The sequence below is a fragment of the Phyllobates terribilis genome, unplaced genomic scaffold (genome assembly GCF_046119375.1).
Source record: "Phyllobates terribilis strain yellow unplaced genomic scaffold, ASM4611937v1 Scaffold_9__5_contigs__length_417890890, whole genome shotgun sequence".
Taxonomy (NCBI): Eukaryota; Metazoa; Chordata; class Amphibia; order Anura; family Dendrobatidae; genus Phyllobates; species Phyllobates terribilis.
In genome coordinates, this window is record NW_027362769.1 from 73,908,499 (window position 1) to 73,933,684 (window position 25,186).

The window sequence follows — 25,186 nt, forward strand, 5'->3', positions numbered from 1 at the left end:
GCTTCACAAATTGATTCATAAAAATGAAAAAGTGTTTTTTTTTTCACTTTTTCATTTTTACGAATCAATTTGTGAAGCACCTGGGGGTTCCAAGTGCTCACTATGCATCTAGATAGGTGCCTTGGGGGGTCTAGTTTCCAAAATGGGGTCACTTGTGGGGGAGCTCCAATGTTTGGGCACATAGGGGCTCTCCAAACGCAACATGGCGTCCGCTAACAATTTGAGCCGATTTTCCATTCAATTTGTTAGCGGACACCATGTCGCGTTTGGAGAGCCCGTGATGTGCCTAAACAGTGGAGCTCCCCCACAAGTGTCCCCATTTTGGAAACTATACCCCTCAAGGATTTTATTAAGGTGTATAGTGAACATTTTGAACCCAGAGGTACGGCACATTATTTGTTTACATTAGGTCATCATATTGAATAAGTTGTCATTATTCTTGAGCGCAAGTGCTCGCTACTTGAGTTTGCATCGGGTACTCAGGTATGCACCATGTACAGCGTGTGCTCGAGTGACATGCTTGAGTCCCTGCTCCGCATGTTTCACGGTTATTAGACACCCAAAAAAAAACATGCGGGGATCGCTCGTGCATGGCAGGCAATCCCCGTAAAGTTTTTTGGCCGCGAAGCATATGGGGCAGAGACTCGAGCATGTCACTCAAATACCCATGATACTCAATGCATACCAGAGCACCCAATGCAAACTCAAGTAGCGAGCACTTGCTCTCAACACTAGTCACCATATCGTCATCTTTTTTTCTTACTTTTGAAAAAAATCCCAACCCCAGCCCTAGCCCCAGCACAACCCTAGCCCCAGCACAACTCTAGCCCCAGCACAACCCTAGCCCCAGCACAACCCTAGCCCCAAACCCAGCCCTAACCCTAGCCCAATCCTAACCCAAGAGTTTATTTTTGACGCCGTTCCTTGTGCGGTATAAGTGATTAGACGACTTTATTCTTCGGGTCGGTGTGATTACAGCAATGCCAGAATCATATGGGGTTTTTATGACTGACAGCTGTCACACACTAAAAGACACATTTTTTGTAAAATCTAATTTTTGCATCGCCATATTTTGAGAGCTATAATTTTTCAAGATTTTGGCAGACAGCCATGTGACGGCTCGTTTTTTGCGGGATGACTTGACGTTGTTATTGGTGCCATTTTCAGGCACGTGACATTTTTTGATCGCTTTCTATTCCGATTTTTGGGAGGCAGAATAAACAAAAACCAACAATTCAGGAATTGTTTTTTTTTTTTTTTTTTTATTCTGTTCCGCGTGTGGTAAAATTGATGAGGTAGCTTTATTCTTTGGGTCAGTACGTTTACAGCGGTACCACATTTGTATCATTTTTCTATGTTTTGGCGCTTATACACAATAAAAGCTATTTTATAGAAAAAAATATTTTTTAGTATTGCTTTATTCTGAGAGCTATAACTTTTTTATTTTTCGGCTGATGGAGCTGTATGGTGGCTTGTTTTTTGCGGGACGAGATGACGTTTTCAGCGGTATCATTTTTATTTATATGCGTCATTTTGATCGCGTGTTATTCCACTTTTTGTTTGCCGGTATGGTGATAAAGCATTGTTTTTTGCTTCGTTTTTTTTTTTTTTTTTTTACCGTGTTCACTGAAGGGGTTAACTAGTCAGACAGTTTTATAGGTCAGGTTGTTCCGGACGCGGCGATACCAAATATGTGTACTTTTATTGTTTTTTTTTAATTTTTTTTATAATAATATTTATTGATGGGTACATTATATTTTTATTTTTGGTGTATTATTTTTTTTATTTTTTTATAATATTTTTGCACATTTTTTTTTTTTTTTCCCCACTTTCACACAGTTTATACACTTTATTACTTTGTCCCACTCTGGGACTTTCACTTTTTTTTTTCTGATCGCCTGCATGGCACAGGAATGGAGCACCATCCCTATGCCATGAAGGCTGTCAGAAGTGCACAGTGTGAAGATTGCTTGGAGATGCACTGCGCATGTCCAAGCAATCTTCCTGCTCTCTGGTGACCCGGATGTTGTCATGACAACATCGGGTCGTCATGGCAACACCCGGGAAGCCTTTGCAGACTGCGCTGGAAGCCGGAAGAGGAGGTGAGTATCGCCGATCACCTCCCCTTGCCCCCGCAATGCCGCGATCGACTTCGATTGCAGCATCGCGGGGGTTAATGTGCTGGGAGCGGTGCAGGACCGCTCCCTGCACATAGTACCGGGTGTCAGCTGTGACAATCAGCTGACACCCGGCGGCGATCGCGCCCGCACAGCCTGTGTGCGCGCGCGATCGCCATGACGTACTAATACGGGTCTGGGTATTAAGTCCCAGGGCACAGACGCGTATTAGTACATCAGATGTCAGTAAGGGGTTAAAAGCCGGCGGGCGGTAAAAAGCCGCCGGCTTTTAAACAATCACACAGCCCCATACTGCTTCCCCGCAGCCTCCCACCCCGATCCTCCACTCCCCTCGCCACCTCCCATCCCGATCGTAAGTTAGGACCGGGCGGGGAGCGCAGCACCTAGGAGCGGGGAGCGAAGGACCCGGGCGGAGAAGCCGGCAGTGAAAAGACTTCACCGCCGGCTTTCCCGTTCTGTGCTGCGCTTTCCCGCCGGTTATTTTAAATGAACAGCTGAGGTATCAGGTGATGCTGATCAGCTGTTCATTTGAAGTAGCCGCGGTGCCCTCAGAAGGTTCACGTGAGTTCATGCTTGACTGCATTGCATGAACTCACATGAACTTTCCCACGGCCGCACAGGTCAGCCTCACCTCCCAGACGATCAGCCCGTCATGATTGGTGTGTGTGGGTGTCTGTGCGTGTGTCTGCGAGTGTGTGCGGGGTGTCTGTGCGTGTGTCTGCGAGTGTGTGCGGGGTGTCTGTGCGATGTCTGCGGATGTGTGCGATGTCTGCGGGTGTGTGCGGTGTCTGTGCGATGTGTGCGGGTGTGTGCGGGTGTGCGCGGTGTCTGTGCGATGTCTGCGGTGTCTGTGCGATGTCTGCGAGTGTGTGCGGTGTCTGTGCGATGTCTGCGAGTGTGTGCGGTGTCTGTGCGATGTCTGCGGGTGTGTGCGGTGTCTGTGCGATGTCTGCGAGTGTGTGCGGTGTCTGTGCGATGTCTGCGGGTGTGTGCGTGCAGGCAGACATAGGCCGATGTGACACTACTACTCCCATCGGCCTATGTCTGTCCCCTGTCCACTCGTGCCAGCAGGATCAGCTCGATGGGAGCAGTAGTTCCCATCAGCCTGATCCTGCTATTTAAATTGCCCTACTGTGTCCCCAATAAATTTTAAATACATGTCATTGGTGGCCAGTGGTTGCCTACAATAAATTAGTTCATATATTACCTGTCCCCGCCGATCGCCACCTAAAATAAAGTAAAAAATAAAAAACTACACCTATACTCACCTAGACACCTAATTCCCCGAAGCCATCGATCTCCTGTAATAAAATATAAAATAATAAATCACAACCTTATCCTTACCCCTCCGTAGTAGTCCACGAGTGTCCCACGATGATCTCCAGTTTAGAGCAGCCACATAGAATGTGACTGCTCTGAACCGCTGCCGCCGCTAGAATGATGGGGCCGTAAAGCAGCCCCGTCATTGCATAAGCGGGTTCACCGGAGTTCAGGCAGCGCTGCTACGGTTAGCTGCTTTACGGCCCCGCTGTACCGTGAGAAATTCCCACGGTACAGCAGTGCCGTAAAGGAGGTCTCCGGCGCTGCGCTGCCTGAATGCACTCCGGTGACCTAAGTCAGTGACTCCCGCTGCCGGGAGCGGACGTGTTCCCGGCAGTGTGAGCTTACAGCAGCCATGCACAGCTGTCACCATCTCCAGATGTGACAGCTGTGCATGGGAGATCAGCGCAGGAACGTGGACAGGTAACTATTTTTTTTTAGTAAACTAAGAATTAAATAAAATTGTGTGTTTTATTTCAAATAAATTATTTTTTTCTGGGTGTAGTGTGTTTTTTCTTTTTAACACTTTGTAGGTTAGTAATGGGGGTGTCTTATAGACGCCCATCATTACTAACGTGGGCTTCATGGCAGCTGGCGCTGACATGAACCCCAACCCTATTACCCCCTGCCACCGCACCAGGGCAGCGTGGAAGAGCGAGGCTAAGTGCCAGAGTTGGCGCATCCTATGGATGCGCCATTTCTGGGGCGGCTGACGGCTGGTGTTTCTAGCCTGGGAGGGGGCCAATATTCATGGCACCCTTCCTGGGCTATTAATATCAGCCCCCAGCTGTCTGCCTAGCCTTTGCTAGCTATTAAATAGGGGGTACCCCACATCATTTTTTTGGGGGGGTCCCCCATTTTAATAGCTAGTAAAGGCTAGGTATTCAGCTGGGGGCTGATATTAGTAGTCTGGGAAGCTCCGTGGGTATTACCCCCTTCCCAGGATTCAAACATCTGCCCCAGCCGTCTGCTTAACCTCCGCTAGAGCCTAAAATTATGGGGGATCCCACGCCAATTTTTTTTAAAATAAATCCTTTATTTTAACACTAAATGACATTTGAGGAGTTAATAAAGATGCAGTCCCTAAATTATTATTTATTTTTTAATTAATTTTTCCCAAAAATTTTGACGTGGGCTTTGCCATATTTTTGTATGCCAGCCAGGTACAGCATCCAGCTTCTATGAACGCGCCATTTTCCGGGGTGGCTGCGGACTGCAATTTGCACCGGGGGGTGGGGGGCAGAAAGCTTGGGCCTCCCTGCGCTGCAGATTCCATCCCCCAGCTGCCTAGTTGTACCTGGCTGGACACACAAATAGGGAGAAGCCCCACGTATTTTTTTTTTTAATTATTTCATGAAATTCATGAAATAATAAAGAAAAAAAGGGCTTCCCTATATTGTTGTGTCCGGCCAGGTACAAATAGGCAGCTGGTGGTTGGGCGCAGCCCGTTCCTGCCTGCTGTACCTGGCTGGACACAAATATAGTGCGAAGCCCCACGTCAATATTTTTTAAATTATTTCAGGAAATTCATGAAATAATTTAAAAAAAATTGATGTGGGGCTTCGCCCTATATTTGTGTCCAGCCAGGTACAGCAGGCAGGAACGGGCTGCGCCCAACCACCAGCTGCCTATTTGTACCTGGCCGGACACAACAATATAGGGAAGCCCTTTTTTTTAAAAATTATTTCAGAAAATAATTTAAAAAAAATTGACGTGGGGCTTCGCACTATATTTGTGTCCAGCCAGGTACAGCAGGCAGGAACGGGCTGCCCCCAACCACCAGCTGCCTATTTGTACCTGGTTGGACACAACAATATAGGGAAGCCCTTTTTTTCTTAATTATTTCATGAATTTCATGAAATAATTAAAAAAAAAAATACGTGGGGCTTCGCCCTATTTTTGTGTCCAGCCAGGTACAACTAGGCAGCTGGGGGCTGGAATCCGCAGCGCAGGGAGGCCCAAGCTTTCTGGGCCCCACCCGCTGCAAATTGCAGTCCACAGCCACCCCGGAAAATGGCGCGTTCATAGAAGCGCCATCTTCTGGCGCTTTACCCAACTCATCCAGGGCCCTGGTGCGGTGGCTCACTGGGTAATAAAGGGGTTAAGGCCAGCTTGGCATTATCAACTGGCCCTAAGCCCGAAATTCATGGGGTCACGCCAATATTAGACATGACCACCATGAATTTCTAGTAAAGTATTTAAAAAAAACACAACACCCAGAAAAAAGTCCTTTAATTGAAATAAACACACAATTCTTTAGAATTTTCCCACGCTGTCAGTGACGTGAATGAGGTGAGGTCATGTCCAATGAACTCAGCTCACCTCATGCACGTCACTGACAGCGTGGGAAAATTATCACGCTGAAGCGCTGAGTGCAGGAGAATTCTCCCACGCTGTCAGTGACGTGCATGAGGTGAGCTGAGTTCATTGGACATGAACTCGGCTCATCTGGATGCCGTCACAGAGAGACACTGAGGAGCGCAAGCATGCCTGCGCTTCTCAGTGTCTGCGGGATGACAGGCTGGACTGCAGCGTTCTGCTGCGGTCCAGCCTGTCATCTCGATGTAGCAGAGCTGAAGCTGTCCTGGGAACCATGGAAAGGTAAGGATGAGGTTGCTTTATTATTATTTTTCTTTTATTGCAGGAGATCGTTGGCTTCAGCTGGAATGGTCGTGATGGTAAGTAGAGTTTAATTTAGAACAATAAAGAATTGTGTGTTTATTTCAATTAAAGGACTTTATTCTGGGTGTTTGTGTTTTTTTTTTTAACTTTGACTATTGGGTTAGTAATGGGGGTGTCTTATAGACGCCTCTCCATTACTAACCTGGGCTTGATGTCTGCTGGCATTATAAGCTGACATCAACCCCAGCCCTATTACCCCACTGCCACCGCTACTGGGCAGTGGGAAGAGCGAGGCTAAGTGCCAGAATTGGCGCATTCTATGGATGCGCCATTTCTGGGGCGGCTGACGGCTGGTGTTTCTAGCCTGGGAGGGGGCCAATATTCATGGCACCCTTCCTGGGCTACTAATATCAGCCCCCAGCTGTCTGCCTAGCCTTTGCTAGCTATTAAATTAGGGGGACCCCACATCATTTTTTTGAGGGGGTCCCTCATTTTAATAGATAGTAAAGGCTAGGTATTCAGCTGGGGGCTCATATTAGTAGCCTGGGAAGCTCCGTGGGTATTACCCCCTTCCCAGGCTTCAAACATCTGCCCCAGCCGTCTGCTTACCCTCCGCTAGAGACTAAAATTAAGGGGAACCCCACGCCAATTTTTTTTTAAATAAATCCTTTATTTTAACACTAAATGACAAGTACAGTAATCAACACTGTCACTGTACTTCATATATATGTGACTGACATGTTTCTATCTATCTAATCTATGTATGACTCTCTATTCCTTCTATTCTAAATTGTCGGGTACAGATGCTGAATTGCCGGCCGGCTTTTTTAAAGAGACAGTGCATGAAAACACTATTATATTTTTAAATAAATCCTTTACACTAAATGACAAATACAGTAAGCAACACTGTCACTGTACTTCATATATATGTGACAGACATGTTTCTATCTATCTAATCTATGTGTGAAGCTCTATTCTGTCTGTTATAAATTGTCGGGTACCGCTGCTGAATTGCCAGCCGGCTTTTTTAAAGAGACAGTGCATGAAAACACAATTATTTTTTTAAATAAATCCTTTACACTAAATGACAAGTACAGTAAGCAACACTGTCACTGTACTTCATATATATGTGACTGACATGTTTCTATCTATCTAATCTATGTGTGAAGCTCTATTCTTTCTGTTGCAAATTGTCGGGTACCGGTGTATGCCGCTGATGAATATCCGGCTTTTCGCGTAATACATTCTACATTATTCTTAGTTGTTTTACTTCATGTAGAATTAACCTACAAGGAAAGAAAGGGTTTATTTTCATTCCGATATTTGTGTCCCATTGACTTGCATTGGTTTCCGGTATCGGAATAGGCGATATCCGATACTTTTTGGGTATCGGTCCGATCCAATCCGATACGATATTCCCTGATATCGGAAGGTATCGCTCAACACTATCCTTAACATATTTCACAGGAAAAAAGTTTCACTTTCGTTTTTGAACGTTTTATTTTGAGTCCGTAAAAGTGGCTTAATACCTCTGACCACGTTGTTGACAGCAGTGACCTGGGGGTCAGAAATGCTTCCTGGGGCGATCCCCATGCTGTCCCCATGTCATTTGAGCACTGTCACTATCGTTTTGGGCACTTGTTGGGCTTTTAAAAGACTGCCGGGGGTGCCACCGCAAAAATGCTCGAGTCTCCCATAGACTAACATTGGGCTCGTTGCTCGGGTCGAGCACCCGAGTATCACGGCGAGCTCGGCCCGAGCTTCGAGCACCCGAGCATTTTAATGCTCGCTCAACACTAGCAACCATCCTAGCCATGTCCTTCTATTTGTTGGTTAACCTCACAAAAGCCACATTTCTCCATATACAAGTGCTTCTCACTAAATTAGAATATCATCACAAAGTTAATTTATTTCAGTTCTTCAATACAAAAAGTGAAACTTATATATTATATAGAGTCATTACAAACAGAGTGATCTATTTCAAGTGTTTAATTATGTTAATGTTGATGATTATGGTTTACAGCCAATGAAAACACAGAAGTCATTACCTCAGTAAGTTAGAATACATCATAATAACAGCTTAAAAAATGTATATTCAGTAAATGCACTCAATACTTGGTCGGGGCTCCTTTTGCATCAATTACTGCATCAATGCGGTGTGGCATGGGAGCGATCAGCCTGTGGCACTGCTGAGGTGTTATGGAAGCCCAGGTTGCTTTGATAGCAGCCTTCAGCTCGTCGGCATTGTTGGGTCTGGTGTCTCTCCTTCCTCTTGACAATACCCTATAGATTTTCTATGGGGTTAAGGTCATGTGAGTTTGCTGTCCAATCAAGCACAGTGATACTGTGTTTTTAAACCAGGTATTGGTATTTTTGGCTGTGTGGACAGGTGCCAAGTCCTGCTGGAAAATTACATTTCCATCTCCAAAAAGCTTGTCAGCTGAGGGAAGCATGAAGTGCTCTAAAATTTCCTGGTAGACGGCTGCGCTGACTTTGGTCTTGATAAAACACAGTGAACCTACACCAGCAGATGACCTGGCTCCAAACCATCACTGATTGTGGAAACTTCACACTAGACCTCAAGCAGCTTGGATTGTGGCCTCTCCACTCTTCCTCCAGACTCTGGGACCTTGATTTCCAAATGAAATGCAAAATTTACTTTCATCTGAAAACAACACCTTGGACCACTGAGCAACAGTCCAGATCTTTTTCTCCTTGGCCGAGGTAAGACGCTTCTGGCGTTGTTTATTGGTTACGAGTGGCTTGACACAAGGAATGCGACGCTTGTAACCCATGTCCTTGATACGTCTGTGTGTGGTGGCTCTTGAAGCAATGACTCCAGCAGCAATCCACTCCTTGTGACTTTCCCCCAAATTTTTGAATGGCCTTTTCTTAACAATTCTTTCAAGGCTGCGGTTATCCCAGATGCTTGTGCATCTTTTCCTACCACACTTTTTCCTTCCACTCAACTTTCAATTAATATGCTTGGATACAGCACTTTGTGAACAGCCAGCTTTTTTAGCAATGACCTTTTGTGGCTTACCCTCCTTGTGGAGTTTGTCAATGACTGCCTTCTGGACATCTGTCAAGTCAGCAGTCTTCCCCATGATTGTGGAGCATACTGAAACAGACTATGGGACCTTTTTTAATGCTTAGGAAGCCTTTCCAGGTGTTTTTTCCTAATTATTCTAATTTACTGAGATTTTTGTGTTTTCATTGGCTGTAAGCCAACATTAACAGAAATAAACACTTGAAACAGATCACTCTGTTTGTTTGTAATGACTCTATATGATATGAGTTTCACTTTTTGCATTGAAGAACTGAAATAAATTAACTTTTTAATGATATTCTAATTTAGAAAGAAGCACTTGTAGTTGCTACAGCAGCAGAAGATTACCTTTGTACAGACTCCATCAAGTCCCTAGCCCTAATGAGCTTGTGAATTGTCTTGGGTTTCTACAAACTCATTTCTCACCAGTTGATGCTCCCTCACAATGCTGACAAAGTCATAAAACCAGATGCACCAACTGTGATGATAAGCACTTATCCACTTGCCCAAGATAATCCCCCACTAGAAAAGCCAAAGGAAGGAGCAAGACTTGGACCTGCCCACAGAGCATTCTTCTGCAAACAGCCTCATGCAAAAGAGTCCTTCAGCTAGGTGGGGATATCTGGAATTTCTTTCCCACCATTAAAGGCTCCTTGTACATAACACTACACTTTAAACTCTTGATTATCAGTCCCTGATGAAGCAAAACAGAATCCTGGTGATGGTCAGAAGGGCATGGATATGTGTAGTGATGAGCAAGCACTAAAATGCTAGGGTACTCGTTGATCGGGTCAAGCAAATTGGAATGTTCGAGTGCTCGGTCCGAGTAACGAGCCCAATGTAAGTCTAAGGGAAACTCGAGCATTTTTCTGGCGGCTCCCCCCGGCGGACTGCAAAGGGCCTAAAAATTGCCCAAATCGATGGGAACAGTGCTCAAATGACATGGGAACAGCATGGGGAAGAAACATCCTTTCCAGGATAATGACTTGTATATAAGGCAAAATAAGTAACCAAAAACAAAAATGCTCCTCCACACCTTGGGCTATGTTCACACGTAGAGTTTTTGATGCGTTTTTGCATTGCTTTCAACCAAGACAAATGCATTCACCAGGAAATGTCATTTTAACATTTTACAACCTTATCTGGCCATGTGGTGTGTGAAACATCATCAGACACATCCTGTTTCATTTATGAAGGAGGGATTGTGAAAGTCACAAACACTATTTTTAGAGCCGTAGTATTCTTAAAGGGCCAGCAGTCGGCTATGCTTTGTTGTTCACATTATTAAAGAGTTGGTCTCCTATACTGTTATTGCGTATGCAGTAACTGAAAGGGCTGCCAAAATTTGGGGAAAACCCCAATAACAATTTAAAAACACATAGAGGTGGGCCTCAGAAACGACATGTTCCCATTCAGAGGTGGATTAAGAGTAGCAAGGGCCCTGGGCAGTTCAGAAGGCGCGGGCCCCCCATACCTGATGTATCACATGTCACATGATCCCCTGTGATAGATCATGTGATAGTTCATGTGAAATTAATTTGGCACAATATTAATTATAATAATTTTTTTAGGCTGTGTGCCCCCTATGCGTTTTTAAGCGTTTCCGCAGCGGCAATTCCGCTGCAGAAACGCTTAAAAAACGCTTGGTAGAAGGCCTGCCATGTTCCCCAATAATAATCCGCATGTGCTGTGCACATGGTGCGGAAATTTCCGCTGCGCATTATCATTGCGGAAAAATCCGCAGCATTACCAATTATTTTGCGGAAGCGTGACGTTTTCGCCGCCATTGACTTGCATTGGAATGCATGGATTACGCATCACTGCAGCTGTACATGCGGATTCCATGCGTTTCAATGTGCGGATGGTACGCGTGTTTGGAGAAGATGAGGCTCTCCTCCGGACCCAGGTACCATAGAACCTGTAAAAAAAGAATAAAATAAAAAATCTCTATATATAATCGTCTTATCCCGTCTGTCTGTCTGTCTTTCTGTCTGTCTGTCTGTCCTGGAAATCCCGCGTCGCTCATTGGTCCGGCCGCAGCCAATCAGCGACGCGGGATTTCAGAAAAAGATGGCGGCCGTTAGCGGCTCATCTGCTGGACGGAGGTCAGCGGCGATGCAGCAGGGAGGCGCTCATCTCCCTGCTGCTAGCAGCACAAGTACCCCGACAGGCGGCGCCGCTCACCTCCATGCGGTTAACGTCGGGAGATCAGTGGCTTGGCCCGCTGATCTCCGGAGGGCAAGCGTGAACGGAGGAACGGGGAGCGACGCCGCCGGTCGGGATGCTTCTGCTGCGAGTAGCCGCTCATCTCCCGGCTTCTCGCAGCGGAAGTAGCCGCACAGGCAGCGACGCTCCCCGGTCCTCACTAATACGAGGCTGATTGGTCGTGGTGGCCGGCCGCGACCAATCAGCGATATGGGTAGCAAATTTAAACGCCACTCTGCTGATTGGTCGCGGTCGCTGGCCACGACCAATCAGCATTATTGGCGCCAAATTTAAACCACGCTCTGTTGATTGGTCGCGGTGGCCGGCCGCGACCAATCAGCGATTTTGGTGCCAAATTTAAACACCGCTCTGCTGATTGGTCGCGGCCGCCAGCCGCGACCAATCAGAGATTTTGGCGCCAAATTTAAACAACGCTCTGCTGATTGGTCGCGGCCGCCAGCCGACCGCGACCAATCAGCGAGATTGGCGCAAAATTTAAACAACGCTCTGCTGATTGGTCGCGGCCGCCAGCCGCGACCAATCAGAGATTTTGGCGCCAAATTTAAACAACGCTCTGCTGATTGGTCACGGCCGCCAGCCGACTGCGACCACTCAGCGAGATTGGCACCAAATTTAAACAACACTCTGCTGATTGGTCGCGGCCGCCAGCCGACCGCGACCAATCAGCGAGATTGGCGCAAAATTTAAACAACGCTCTGCTGATTGGTCGCGACCGCCAGCTGCGACCAATCAGCGACATTGGCGCCAAATTTAAACACCGCTTTGCTGATTGGTCGCAGTCGCCGGCCGCGACCAATCAGCATTATTGGCACCAAACTTAAACACTGCTTTGCTGATTGGTCACGGTCGCCGGCCGCAACCAATCAGCATTATTGGCGCCAAATTTAAACAACGCTCTGCTGATTGGTCGCGGTCGCTGGCCGCGACCAATCAGCATTATTGGCGCCAAACTTAAACACCCCTCTGCTGATTGGTTGCGGTTGCCGGCCGCGACCAATCAGCGATATTGGCGCCAAATTTAAACACTCCTCTGCTGATTGGTCGCAACCGCCGGCCGCGACCAATCTGCATTATTGGCGCCAAATTTAAACAACGCTCTGCTGATTGGTCGCGACCGCCAGCTGCGACCAATAAGTGATATTGGCACCAAATTAAACACCGCTCAGCTGATTGGTCGCAGCTGGCGTCGCGACCAATCAGCGACATTGGCGCCAAATTTAAACACCGCTCTGCTGATTGGTTGCGGTCGCCGGCCGCAACCAATCAGCATTATTGGCGACAAATTTAAACCCCGCTCTGCTGATTGGTCGCGACCGCCGGCCACGACCAATCAGCGATATTGGCGCCAAATTTAAACACCGTTTTGCTGCTTGGTCGTGGTTGCCGGCCGCGACCAATCAGCAATTTTGGCGGCAAATTTAAACAACGCTCTGCTGATTGGTCGCGGCCGCCAGCCGACCGCGACCAATCAGCGAGATTGGCGCAAAATTTAAACAACGCTCTGCTGATTGGTCGCGGCCGCCAGCCGCGACCAATCAGAGATTTTGGCGCCAAATTTAAACAACGCTCTGCTGATTGGTCGCGGCCGCCAGCCGACTGCGACCACTCAGCGAGATTGGCACCAAATTTAAACAACACTCTGCTGATTGGTTGCGGTTGCCGGCCGCGACCAATCAGCGATATTGGCGCCAAATTTAAACACTCCTCTGCTGATTGGTCGCAACCGCCGGCCGCGACCAATCTGCATTATTGGCGCCAAATTTAAACAACGCTCTGCTGATTGGTCGCGACCGCCAGCTGCGACCAATAAGTGATATTGGCACCAAATTAAACACCGCTCAGCTGATTGGTCGCAGCTGGCGTCGCGACCAATCAGCGACATTGGCGCCAAATTTAAACACCGCTCTGCTGATTGGTCGCGGTCGCCGGCCGCAACCAATCAGCATTATTGGCGCCAAATTTAAACCCCGCTCTGCTGATTGGTCGCGACCGCCGGCCACGACCAATCAGCGATATTGGCGCCAAATTTAAACACCGTTTTGCTGCTTGGTCGTGGTTGCCGGCCGCGACCAATCAGCGATTTTGGCGGCAAATTTAAACAACGCTCTGCTGATTGGTCGCGGCCGCCAGCCGACCGCGACCAATCAGCGAGATTGGCGCAAAATTTAAACAACGCTCTGCTGATTGGTCGCGGCCGCCAGCCGCGACCAATCAGAGATTTTGGCGCCAAATTTAAACAACGCTCTGCTGATTGGTCGCGGCCGCCAGCCGACTGCGACCACTCAGCGAGATTGGCACCAAATTTAAACAACACTCTGCTGATTGGTCGCGGCCGCCAGCCGACCGCGACCAATCAGCGAGATTGGCGCAAAATTTAAACAACGCTCTGCTGATTGGTCGCGACCGCCAGCTGCGACCAATCAGCGACATTGGCGCCAAATTTAAACACCGCTTTGCTGATTGGTCGCAGTCGCCGGCCGCGACCAATCAGCATTATTGGCACCAAACTTAAACACTGCTTTGCTGATTGGTCACGGTCGCCGGCCGCAACCAATCAGCATTATTGGCGCCAAATTTAAACAACGCTCTGCTGATTGGTCGCGGTCGCTGGCCGCGACCAATCAGCATTATTGGCGCCAAACTTAAACACCCCTCTGCTGATTGGTTGCGGTTGCCGGCCGCGACCAATCAGCGATATTGGCGCCAAATTTAAACACTCCTCTGCTGATTGGTCGCAACCGCCGGCCGCGACCAATCTGCATTATTGGCGCCAAATTTAAACAACGCTCTGCTGATTGGTCGCGACCGCCAGCTGCGACCAATAAGTGATATTGGCACCAAATTAAACACCGCTCAGCTGATTGGTCGCAGCTGGCGTCGCGACCAATCAGCGACATTGGCGCCAAATTTAAACACCGCTCTGCTGATTGGTCGCGGTCGCCGGCCGCAACCAATCAGCATTATTGGCGACAAATTTAAACCCCGCTCTGCTGATTGGTCGCGACCGCCGGCCACGACCAATCAGCGATATTGGCGCCAAATTTAAACACCGTTTTGCTGCTTGGTCGTGGTTGCCGGCCGCGACCAATCAGCGATTTTGGCGGCAAATTTAAACAACGCTCTGCTGATTGGTCGCGGCCGCCAGCCGACCGCGACCAATCAGCGAGATTGGCGCAAAATTTAAACAACGCTCTGCTGATTGGTCGCGGCCGCCAGCCGCGACCAATCAGAGATTTTGGCGCCAAATTTAAACAACGCTCTGCTGATTGGTCGCGGCCGCCAGCCGACTGCGACCACTCAGCGAGATTGGCACCAAATTTAAACAACACTCTGCTGATTGGTCGCGGCCGCCAGCCGACCGCGACCAATCAGCGAGATTGGCGCAAAATTTAAACAACGCTCTGCTGATTGGTCGCGACCGCCAGCTGCGACCAATCAGCGATATTGGCGCCAAATTTAAACACCGCTTTGCTGATTGGTCGCAGTCGCCGGCCGCGACCAATCAGCATTATTGGCACCAAACTTAAACACTGCTTTGCTGATTGGTCACGGTCGCCGGCCGCAACCAATCAGCATTATTGGCGCCAAATTTAAACAACGCTCTGCTGATTGGTCGCGGTCGCTGGCCGCGACCAATCAGCATTATTGGCGCCAAACTTAAACACCCCTCTGCTGATTGGTTGCGGTTGCCGGCCGCGACCAATCAGCGATATTGGCGCCAAATTTAAACACTCCTCTGCTGATTGGTCGCAACCGCCGGCCGCGACCAATCTGCATTATTGGCGCCAAATTTAAACAACGCTCTGCTGATTGGTCGCGACCGCCAGCTGCGACCAATAAGTGATATTGGCACCAAATTAAACACCGCTCAGCTGATTGGTCGCAGCTGGCGTCGCGACCAATCAGCGACATTGGCGCCAAATTTAAACACCGCTCTGCTGATTGGTCGCGGTCGCCGGCCGCAACCAATCAGCATTATTGGCGACAAATTTAAACCCCGCTCTGCTGATTGGTCGCGACCGCCGGCCACGACCAATCAGCGATATTGGCGCCAAATTTAAACACCGTTTTGCTGCTTGGTCGTGGTTGCCGGCCGCGACCAATCAGCGATTTTGGCGGCAAATTTAAACAACGCTCTGCTGATTGGTCGCGGCCGCCAGCCGACCGCGACCAATCAGCGAGATTGGCGCAAAATTTAAACAACGCTCTGCTGATTGGTCGCGGCCGCCAGCCGCGACCAATCAGAGATTTTGGCGCCAAATTTAAACAACGCTCTGCTGATTGGTCGCGGCCGCCAGCCGACTGCGACCACTCAGCGAGATTGGCACCAAATTTAAACAACACTCTGCTGATTGGTCGCGGCCGCCAGCCGACCGCGACCAATCAGCGAGATTGGCGCAAAATTTAAACAACGCTCTGCTGATTGGTCGCGACCGCCAGCTGCGACCAATCAGCGACATTGGCGCCAAATTTAAACACCGCTTTGCTGATTGGTCGCAGTCGCCGGCCGCGACCAATCAGCATTATTGGCACCAAACTTAAACACTGCTTTGCTGATTGGTCACGGTCGCCGGCCGCAACCAATCAGCATTATTGGCGCCAAATTTAAACAACGCTCTGCTGATTGGTCGCAGTCGCTGGCCGCGACCAATCAGCATTATTGGCGCCAAACTTAAACACCCCTCTGCTGATTGGTTGCGGTTGCCGGCCGCGACCAATCAGCGATATTGGCGCCAAATTTAAACACTCCTCTGCTGATTGGTCGCAACCGCCGGCCGCGACCAATCTGCATTATTGGCGCCAAATTTAAACAACGCTCTGCTGATTGGTCGCGACCGCCAGCTGCGACCAATAAGTGATATTGGCACCAAATTAAACACCGCTCAGCTGATTGGTCGCAGCTGGCGTCGCGACCAATCAGCGACATTGGCGCCAAATTTAAACACCGCTCTGCTGATTGGTCGCGGTCGCCGGCCGCAACCAATCAGCATTATTGGCGACAAATTTAAACCCCGCTCTGCTGATTGGTCGCGACCGCCGGCCACGACCAATCAGCGATATTGGCGCCAAATTTAAACACCGTTTTGCTGCTTGGTCGTGGTTGCCGGCCGCGACCAATCAGCGATTTTGGCGGCAAATTTAAACACAATTCTGCTGATTGCACCCGGTCGGCCGCATACATATTCTAGAATACCCGATGCGTTAGAATCGGGCCAACATCTAGTAAATATTATACTTACCTTCTGATGGCCCCCGGTGACTTTATCCGATGCGTCCTGGCTTGCTGGCAGCTCGCGATGGTCTGAAAAGGACCTGCCGTGATGTCATTTAGTCATGTGACGGGTCACGCGACCGCTGACGTCGGCAGGTCATCAGAAGGTAATTATATATTTATTTTTTATTTTTTACCATTCTTTTACGGTCACACTATATAAATCCATGCTGGTTGCATGAATTTATATAGTGTGACCAAGTTGTCAAGCACTTTCCAAGTGATGCTAAAATCGCTTGTCAACCCGCATGCGAAAATGCATGTGAAGAACGCTTCACATCCGCATGTCCCTGGCAGGAAAAAAAACGCATGAAAAATCTGCATGTACAATCCGCATGTATAATCCACATGCGTTTTTTCTGCCAGGGAGATGCAGAAACGTTAAAAAAAAATGCGGAGCATTTCTGCCTCGTGGGCACATAGCCTTACATTAATTGTATGACTCAATATTGAGCACACGTAGCCATCTATACACGGCGGGAGGCCGCACGGCACCATCTATACACAGCGGGAGGCCGCACGGTGCCATCAATACACAGCAGGAGGCTGCACGTAGCCATCTATAGACAGCAGGAGGCCGCACGTAGCCATCTATACACAGTGGGAGGCCACACATAGCCATTTATACACAGCAGGAGGCCGCACGGCGCCATCTATACACAGCAGGAGGCCGCACAGCGCCATCTATACACAGCGGGAGGCCACATGTAGCCATCTATACACAGCAGGAGGCCACACATAGCCATCTATACACAGCGGGAGGCCGCACAGCACCATCTATACACAGCAGGAGGCCACACGTAGCCATCTATACACAGCGGGAGGCCACACGGCGCCATCTACACACAGCAGGAGGTCACACGTAGCCATCTATACACAGCAGGAAGCCACACGTAGCCATCTATACACAGCGGGAGGCCGCACGGTGCCATCTACACACAGCAGGAGGCCACATGTAGCCATCTATACACAGCAGGATGCTGCACGGCGCCATCTATACACAGCAGGAGGCCGCACGTAGCCATCTATACACAGCAGGAGGCCGCACGTAGCCATCTATACACAGCAGGAGGCCGCACGTAGCCATCTATACACAGCAGGAGGCCGCACGTAGCCATCTATACACAGCGGGAGGCAGCATGTGGCCATTTATACACAGCAGGAGGACTCACGTAGTCATCTATCATCTATACACAGCAGGAGGCTGCACGGCGCTATCTATACACAGCGGGAGGCCGCACGTAGCCATGTATATACAGCGGGATTCCGCACATAGCCATCTATACACAGCGGGAGGCCGCACATAGCTATCTCTACACAGCAGGAGGCCGCACGGCGCCATCTCTACACAGCAGGAGGCCGCACGGCACCATCTATGCACAGTAGGAGGCCGCACGGCGCCATCTATACACAGCGGGAGGCCGCACGTAGCCATCTATACACAGATTGAGGCCGCACGTAGCCATCTATACACAGCAGGAGGCCACATGGCACCCCCCCAGAGACAGCGGGAGGCCGCACGCAGTCACGCACACACAAACATATACAGACATATACATACACGCATAAAACACGCATACATACATCACATTTGAAACTCAAAAATACATATAAATAGACATCACACAATGATATCTGCCTGCACACTCACACACTCACACACTCTCACACACTCTCACACACTCTCACACACTCTCACACACTCACCATCCCTCGGCTCCAGTCCTCCTGCTCTTCTCCGGTGCAGCATTGCAGGCCGGGCGCGCACTGTGTGACTTCACAGCTAGGAGACACGACCGCACACAGGGCCGTATCTCCTAGCAGTGACGCGGCCGGGCCAGCACAGGGAAGTTAACAGCTGCAGTGCTGGCCCGGCCAAAGAAGAAGTAGCGGCAGTGCGCCGCTGCTGGGGGAGCGGTCCAGGGGCCCCCACGCCACTGTCTGCCGGTATGTGCCGCGGTGCCGCGGCGCCACACATATAATAAGGGCAATCTGGCCATAGACACCCCGGAGCCCCGGGCCCCCTGGAGGCCTGGGGCCCTGGGCGGCTGCCCAGATTGACCTCATTATAATCTGCCTATAGTCACATTAGAGAAGAGCGGGTCTGCTATCCCGTTATAGGGTATGCAGTGAGTCCAACAGCTGCCAAAATTTAGGAAAAAAAACACTAACAATTTAAAGACTCATAGAGCTGGGCCACGGTAACAACATATTCCCATTAGAAAGGAGAGGTTTTCCTATCCAGTTATAGGGTATGCAGTGAGTCCAACGGCTGCCAAAATTTAGGAAAACCTCTACTAACAATTTAAAGACACATGGAGCTGGGCTACACTAACCATCACAACATGTTCCCATTAAAAAGGAGTGGGTCTCCCATAATGTTTGCCTATGCAGTGAATGCAATGGGTGCCAAAAATTTGGAGGCACTCCAATGCCTCTTGCAAGAGACGTAGAGGTTGGAGGACCTCCTGAAAACAATGTTCCCATTATTAGGTAGTGGGTCTCCCATACTGTTTGCCTATGCAGTGAATGCAACGGCTGCCAAAAATTTGGAGGAACTCCAATGTCCCTCGTAAGAGACGTAGATATGGTGATATGGTAGATATGGTGGTGATATGGAGCAGGATGTGGAGGATGAGGAGAAGGAAGAGGACAAGAGCAAATAGACAAAATCAGGAAACATATACCCATGTCTGGGTGTGAAGACAGAGGTGCATGGGAATAGAGTTAGACCTCCCCAAAAAAAAATACTCTTTTTGAGTTTGTTACACTGCTATCATTCAGTGGTGTTGAGAAGTTTGGCCCAATCCAGCCCTTGTTCATTTTTATAAGAGTCAGCCTGTCAGCATTTTCAGTTGACAGGCTGATGCGCCTATCGATTATAATTCCACCGGCGGCACTAAAATCCCGCTCTGACAAATCACAAGCGGCAGGGCAGGCCAGGACCTCCAAGGCGTAGAGAGCCAGTTCATGCCACATTTCCAGCTTGGATACCCAATAATTATAAGGCACAGAGGAATCACGGAAGACGTTGGTATGGTCGGCAAGGTACTCCCTCACCATCATCTGAAACTTTTCCCTCCTTGAGAGAGTAACCCACGCCTCAGGGCCTGCACGATGGGAGTATCTGAGAAAACTGTCTCAAAATTTTGACAGTGTTCCCCTGCCTCTGCTAGATTGCATTTGTGTCTCTCTCGCCTGTACTCCTTGGTTGTCCAACGAACTGTGACCTCTGTCGCCAGTGTTTTCAGATGGGAATTTTTTAAATAATTCCGCGACAAAGGCCTTCTTGTACAGGACCATTTTATTAGGCCTAGGAATAAGAGACAGAAAGTTCTCCTTGTAGCTTGGGTCTAGAAGTGTCACCAACCAGTAATGACTGTCACCCAAAATTTGGACAACTCGAGGGTCACGGGAAAGGCAGCGTAACATAAACTCAGCCATGTGTGCCAGACTGCTAACAGGCAAGACTTCCATGTCCTCACCAAGAGGACGACTGACCATGCTCTCCTCCTCATCCTCCTCCTCCTCTCTGTCTTCAAGCCATCCACGCTGAACAGACGGTATAACAGTTGTGCAGGTAGTACCATCTATAGTCCAGGAAACTAGCTCCTGTTCTTCCTCCTCCTCCTCCTCTTCCTCATTGTCACCCAAACCACATTGGGATGAGATAAGGCTGGGCTGTGTGGAATCACCCTGTATGGTTCCTTGCTCCATCTCATCGTGCTCCGCCTGCAATGCATCCACTTTAATTGTGAGCTGAGAGCGTTTCAGAAGACAGAGAAGCGGAATGGTGATGCTATTTATGGCATAATCACCGCTCACCATCTTTGTGGAGTCCTCAAAGTTTTGGAGGATGGTACATATGTCTGACATCCATGTCCACTCCTGAGTAGTGTTGAGCCACCCCCGTAGTGTTCGAGTTCGGTTCGGTTCGTCGAACACCCGTGTGTTCGCCGAACTGTTCGTCGAACTGTTCGTCGAACACCTTCGAACACCGTTAAAAACAATGGCAGGCAAACAAAAACACATAGAAACACATAGAAAACACCTTCAAAGGTGTCCAAAAGCTGACAAACTGCTCAGAAGACATAACTAACACATGGAAAAGTGACAAGTACATATAGTCATGCGAAAATAAAAGAGGTGGAGGAGTAAAAGGAGGGGGAGACACAGATATAGGCATGTCATGCCCTTCTAAAATCCAAAAAGTGAGAAGCCGACACGGCCAGTCCGCTCCTGCCCGTGCCACCTCCGTGTCGCCGGGTTTGTGACAGAGCCGCGGTGGACCCTGACGGCCAGCCCCCCTCTCCCAATACTGGTGCCTGTCCGCTGGTGGGTCGAGCGAGCCCCCCTGTGGTGGAGGCAGCTCTAAGCTTTTCAATTTAAATTGTCTCTCTAATTTGAATGAATACACTTTAAATCCATTTACAAGGATCTATTGGAGGGCAAGTCTCATGCCAGCAGCCGCGTAATTCCAGCTCCAGTAGCGTCCACTAAAGCTGCTGCAGTTAAAAAGCTTTTATAAGGATCGAGCTCGGCTGTCCACCGCAAGGCATCCTACTGCCAGTCCCAGCCCCTATGCCTTGGGGTGCCTCCTGATGCTCTTCACTAAGTATCCCATGGTCCCGAATCATTTCCTTTGAAAAAATTAAGTGTCTAAACTACAGGTGGTGTAGCTTGCTTAACAGCCGGGATAATCCGCTGACTAGCAGACACTGCTACTAGGCACAAAGTATTTCCTGGGCTAGATGCAGTTAAAAATTTGTAATTAGATACTCTCGTTGGATGCTGAGAAAGCATTCCATAGAGTCTCCTGGCACGCCATATATGATTCTCTTAAAAAGCTTGGGGTAGGGGTCTAGGGGACCCTTTTATAGCCAAAATCACGGCCCTGTATCGCAATACGTCACCTAGGCTGAAGATAAATGGAACTGTAGCACCCTGAGGGCTCGGTTGCTACAGACGTATTGCACCTCACCAAGAGGTGTGATATCTCACTCTCAGGTAAGGATGGAGTGTGGATCAGGACCCGACACCTGCATGAATTACACCACATTGCCGTGGGGCAGGGCGACCAATATGCCCCTGAGATGGGCACGACAGTCCCTGTCCCTGGCTGGAGTGGGGGGAGGGAACACTGAGGAAGGGGAACCCTGTAGTGCAGGAGCAGGGAGGAAGCAGTTCCTGGGTGCATTGAGAAGGGAGTATAAAAGGTGGGCACCATCTTAGTTCAGTGCAGAGAAGTCTGAGCAGAAGTGGCAGGGAGCAGGGGCTCTGCATGAGCTCTGCTCCGGAGGCGGGCCTAGTAACAGAGGCCCAGGCCTGGAAGAGGGAGAAGGAAGGAAGAGGAGCGGAGAAGGCTCCAGGAACGAGGAATGAAGGGATCCCAGGGGTGCGGACGGGCGAGTCGCCACCGCACGCCCGAATCCACCTGCGTGGAGGGGTCAGGCCAAAGGGGGAGACCGGTCCCCGAACTAGTGAAGGCAGGAAACGACCCTCAGCTAGAAACCGGAGGCTCTGACATTTTATGTGGCGCAGCCCCTCGCTACACCCGCTAGGAAGGCACCACATAGGGTCAGGGAAACTGGCGCCAAGTTTACCAAGAGGAGGCTCGAGGCAGCCGGACAGAAGTGTTGGTAAGAAAGGCCAGACAAAGGACACACAAAGGGGGTCCTGTGAAGTGCTCCTAAGTTATCTGGGAGTTGTCTGAGCCCCTCACCTGGTGAGCACAGTACGACGTGGGCAGGCGTTACCTGCAGACGTGGTCTGGATAATAAGAACTGTGAGTAAAGGCCCTGGACTGCATCACTGACTCCGTGTCGTTACTGCTGCTGCCCTGCACCATCACCCCCATCCTCCGCATACACTGCCCTGAGGCTATACTCCTCCCGTGGGGAGTTATGCTACGCTCTGCTGCACCCACAACACCAGCCTCAGCGGTCTGCCCTGGAGCGGCGGTTCACTCTGACCGCAATCCACGGGTGGCGTAGTCGGACATTTAAACATCAAAACCACATAAATAGTTCCGCCACTGGTTTGACCGCCCTGAGCCACGGAACCGGGTTGCCGCCACGGAGACTACAACCACCAGCATCCACCAAAAAGGGTCCGGCTCCGGGTGTCCCAAGGCCCAGGGGGCGCGTCAGAACATTTTCATCACCTTTCACAATCACCAATGGGACAAGGCAGGGATGTTCTCTGTCCCCTCTCTTATACATCCTAGTGACGGAGCACCTGCTCTCATCAATTCGCCATAACCCCAATATTAGGTGGATTGAGGTGGGAGGCACCGAGTACAAGTGCTCTCTATTTGCTGATGATGTCCTAGTATATATCACTCAATCACATATATCCATCCCTGCTGTTATGGCTGAAATAGATCACTTTGTTACATGGTCAAATTTTAAAATCAATGCAGCGAAGTCTGAGGCCCTCGATGTCTCCCTCCCCAAATCCATATAGGATTCCATCCAGTCCAACTTTCCCTTTGCCTGTCCCTCACAGGGTATCAAATACTTAGGAATTCCTATTCATAGAGACCTCTCCCATCTATGTTATCTTAATTTTGGGCCCTTTATTGAACAACTCCATACAGACCACGGTTGGCAAGTTAGAACTGTAAGATTCACTACGTGAACCGCTGGTGTTTTGTGGAAAAGCACATGTACACTGCGTTACAAATTATTATGCAAAAAGTGTTTAGGAGTGATAAGGGAAGAATTTGTTTGTTTGTCAGTTAAACTCATTGAAGGTGATGTGTGTCAGGGCTCTTTATATCACTGTAAGCAATTGCAGACACCTGTGCTAATTAGTTTGGCAGGTGTGTCCAATGAAAGGCAAGACTACTTAAGAAGGCTCTCTCACATTATTAAGCAGCCTACATTTTCTGCCAAAATGGGAAAGAAAAAGGATGTGTCGGCTGCTGAGAAGCAACAAATTGTGGAGTGTTTAGGTCAAGGCATGACTACAATCAACATTGTGCGATGATCAGGATGAAGTGTCTTGGCAATCAAGAAGTATGTAGCTGATTCACAGTACACACGTGTGCGTGCTGATAAGGGCAAATTGAGGACTCTTTCCTACAGGCAATTACGTCAGGTTGAAAGAGCAGCGGCCAAAAAGCCTTGTCATAGCAGCAGACAAGTTTTTGAAGCTGCTTGTGCCTCCAACGTCCCCCGAACAACAAGATGCAGGGTCCTTCAGAGGTTTGCAGCTGTGCATACGCCATCCTGTCGACCTCCTCTATCCACTTCACACAAGCAGAAACGGCTCCAGTGGGCCAAACATTACATGAAGACTGATTTCAAAACAGTTTTGTTCACGGATGAGTGCCGTGCAGCGCTCGATGGTCCAGATGGATGGAGTGGAGGATGGCTGGTTGATGGACACCCCACGCAAACACGGCTACAGCGCCAACAAGGAGGAGGTGGAGTAATGTTTTGGGCTGGAATCATGGGGAGAGAGATTGTCGGCCCCTTTAGGATCCCTGAAGGCGCTAAAGATGAACTCCATAATGTATGTGGATTTTCTCAAACAGCACTTCCTGCCATAGTTCAAGAAGAAGAACCGTGTATTTCACAGCAAGATCATTTTTCTGCATGATAATGCACCATCTCATGCTGCACATAAAACATCTGCATCTCTGGCTGATATGGGCATAAAATGGGACAAACTTATGGTGTGACCCCCATGCTCCCCTTACCTCTACCCCATTCAGAACCTTTGGAGCATCATTAAAAGGAGTGTCTATGATGGCGGGAGGCAGTTCACATCTAAGCAACAGCTCTGGGAGGGTATTCTGTCCTCATGCAAAACAATTGAAGCAGAAACCATCCAAAACCTGACAAATTCAATGGACGAGAGAGTTCAGAAGCTCCTTTCGAACAAGGGGTCCTATGTGAAAATGTAACATCACCTAGAATAAAGTTTTGAGTTGAAAACTGTTTGATTTCAGTTTCTAACAACCTGCTAATGCTTATAATTTCAAAAATGACCATTTTTTTGGTCTTTATTAAAATGAAAAGGTTGATCGAAAAGTTTGGGGGATCTAAGAGTGTGGCAACCCAGTAGTCATGATTACTTCGAATTCTGACAATATGAGGGTCATGCTGCAGGTAGTGCAGCAAGAAGGCACTTATGTGTCTTGCGCATCTCGGAGCCCCAAAATTATTTTCCGGGCTAGATGCAGCTAAAAATTATTTTTAATTTTAAATCTGGTGAAGCTTTAGTATAGATGGCCTAATAGGATCAGTGCTGCACACTGCTACAAAGCCCAAATTATTTTCCAGTCAAGATACAGATAAACATGATTAGTAATTTGAAAGCTTAAAACGGTTGGTAGGGTGATTTTAACCAATCATCAAGCTTTTACTCTCCCCAGGATGACACAGGGGTAGAAAAGTCGTTTCGGATCCATGATTTGTTCATCTTTATGAACGTGAGTCTGTCTACATTATCAGTGGAGAGCCGCGTGCGCTTATCTGTCAGCACACCACCAGCAGCGCTGAACACACGTTCAGACAGAACGCTGGCTGCGGGGCATGACAAGATCTCCAA

The 25,186-nt window shown here is 48.9% G+C and overlaps 1 protein-coding gene across 4 annotated transcripts in view; it reads left to right on the top strand.

Annotated features, from left to right (window-relative positions):
* LOC141161593 (uncharacterized) overlaps positions 1-25,186 on the top strand; it is a 674,484-nt gene that overhangs the window by 613,818 nt on the left and 35,480 nt on the right. The gene's annotated exons all lie outside the window — the stretch shown is intronic.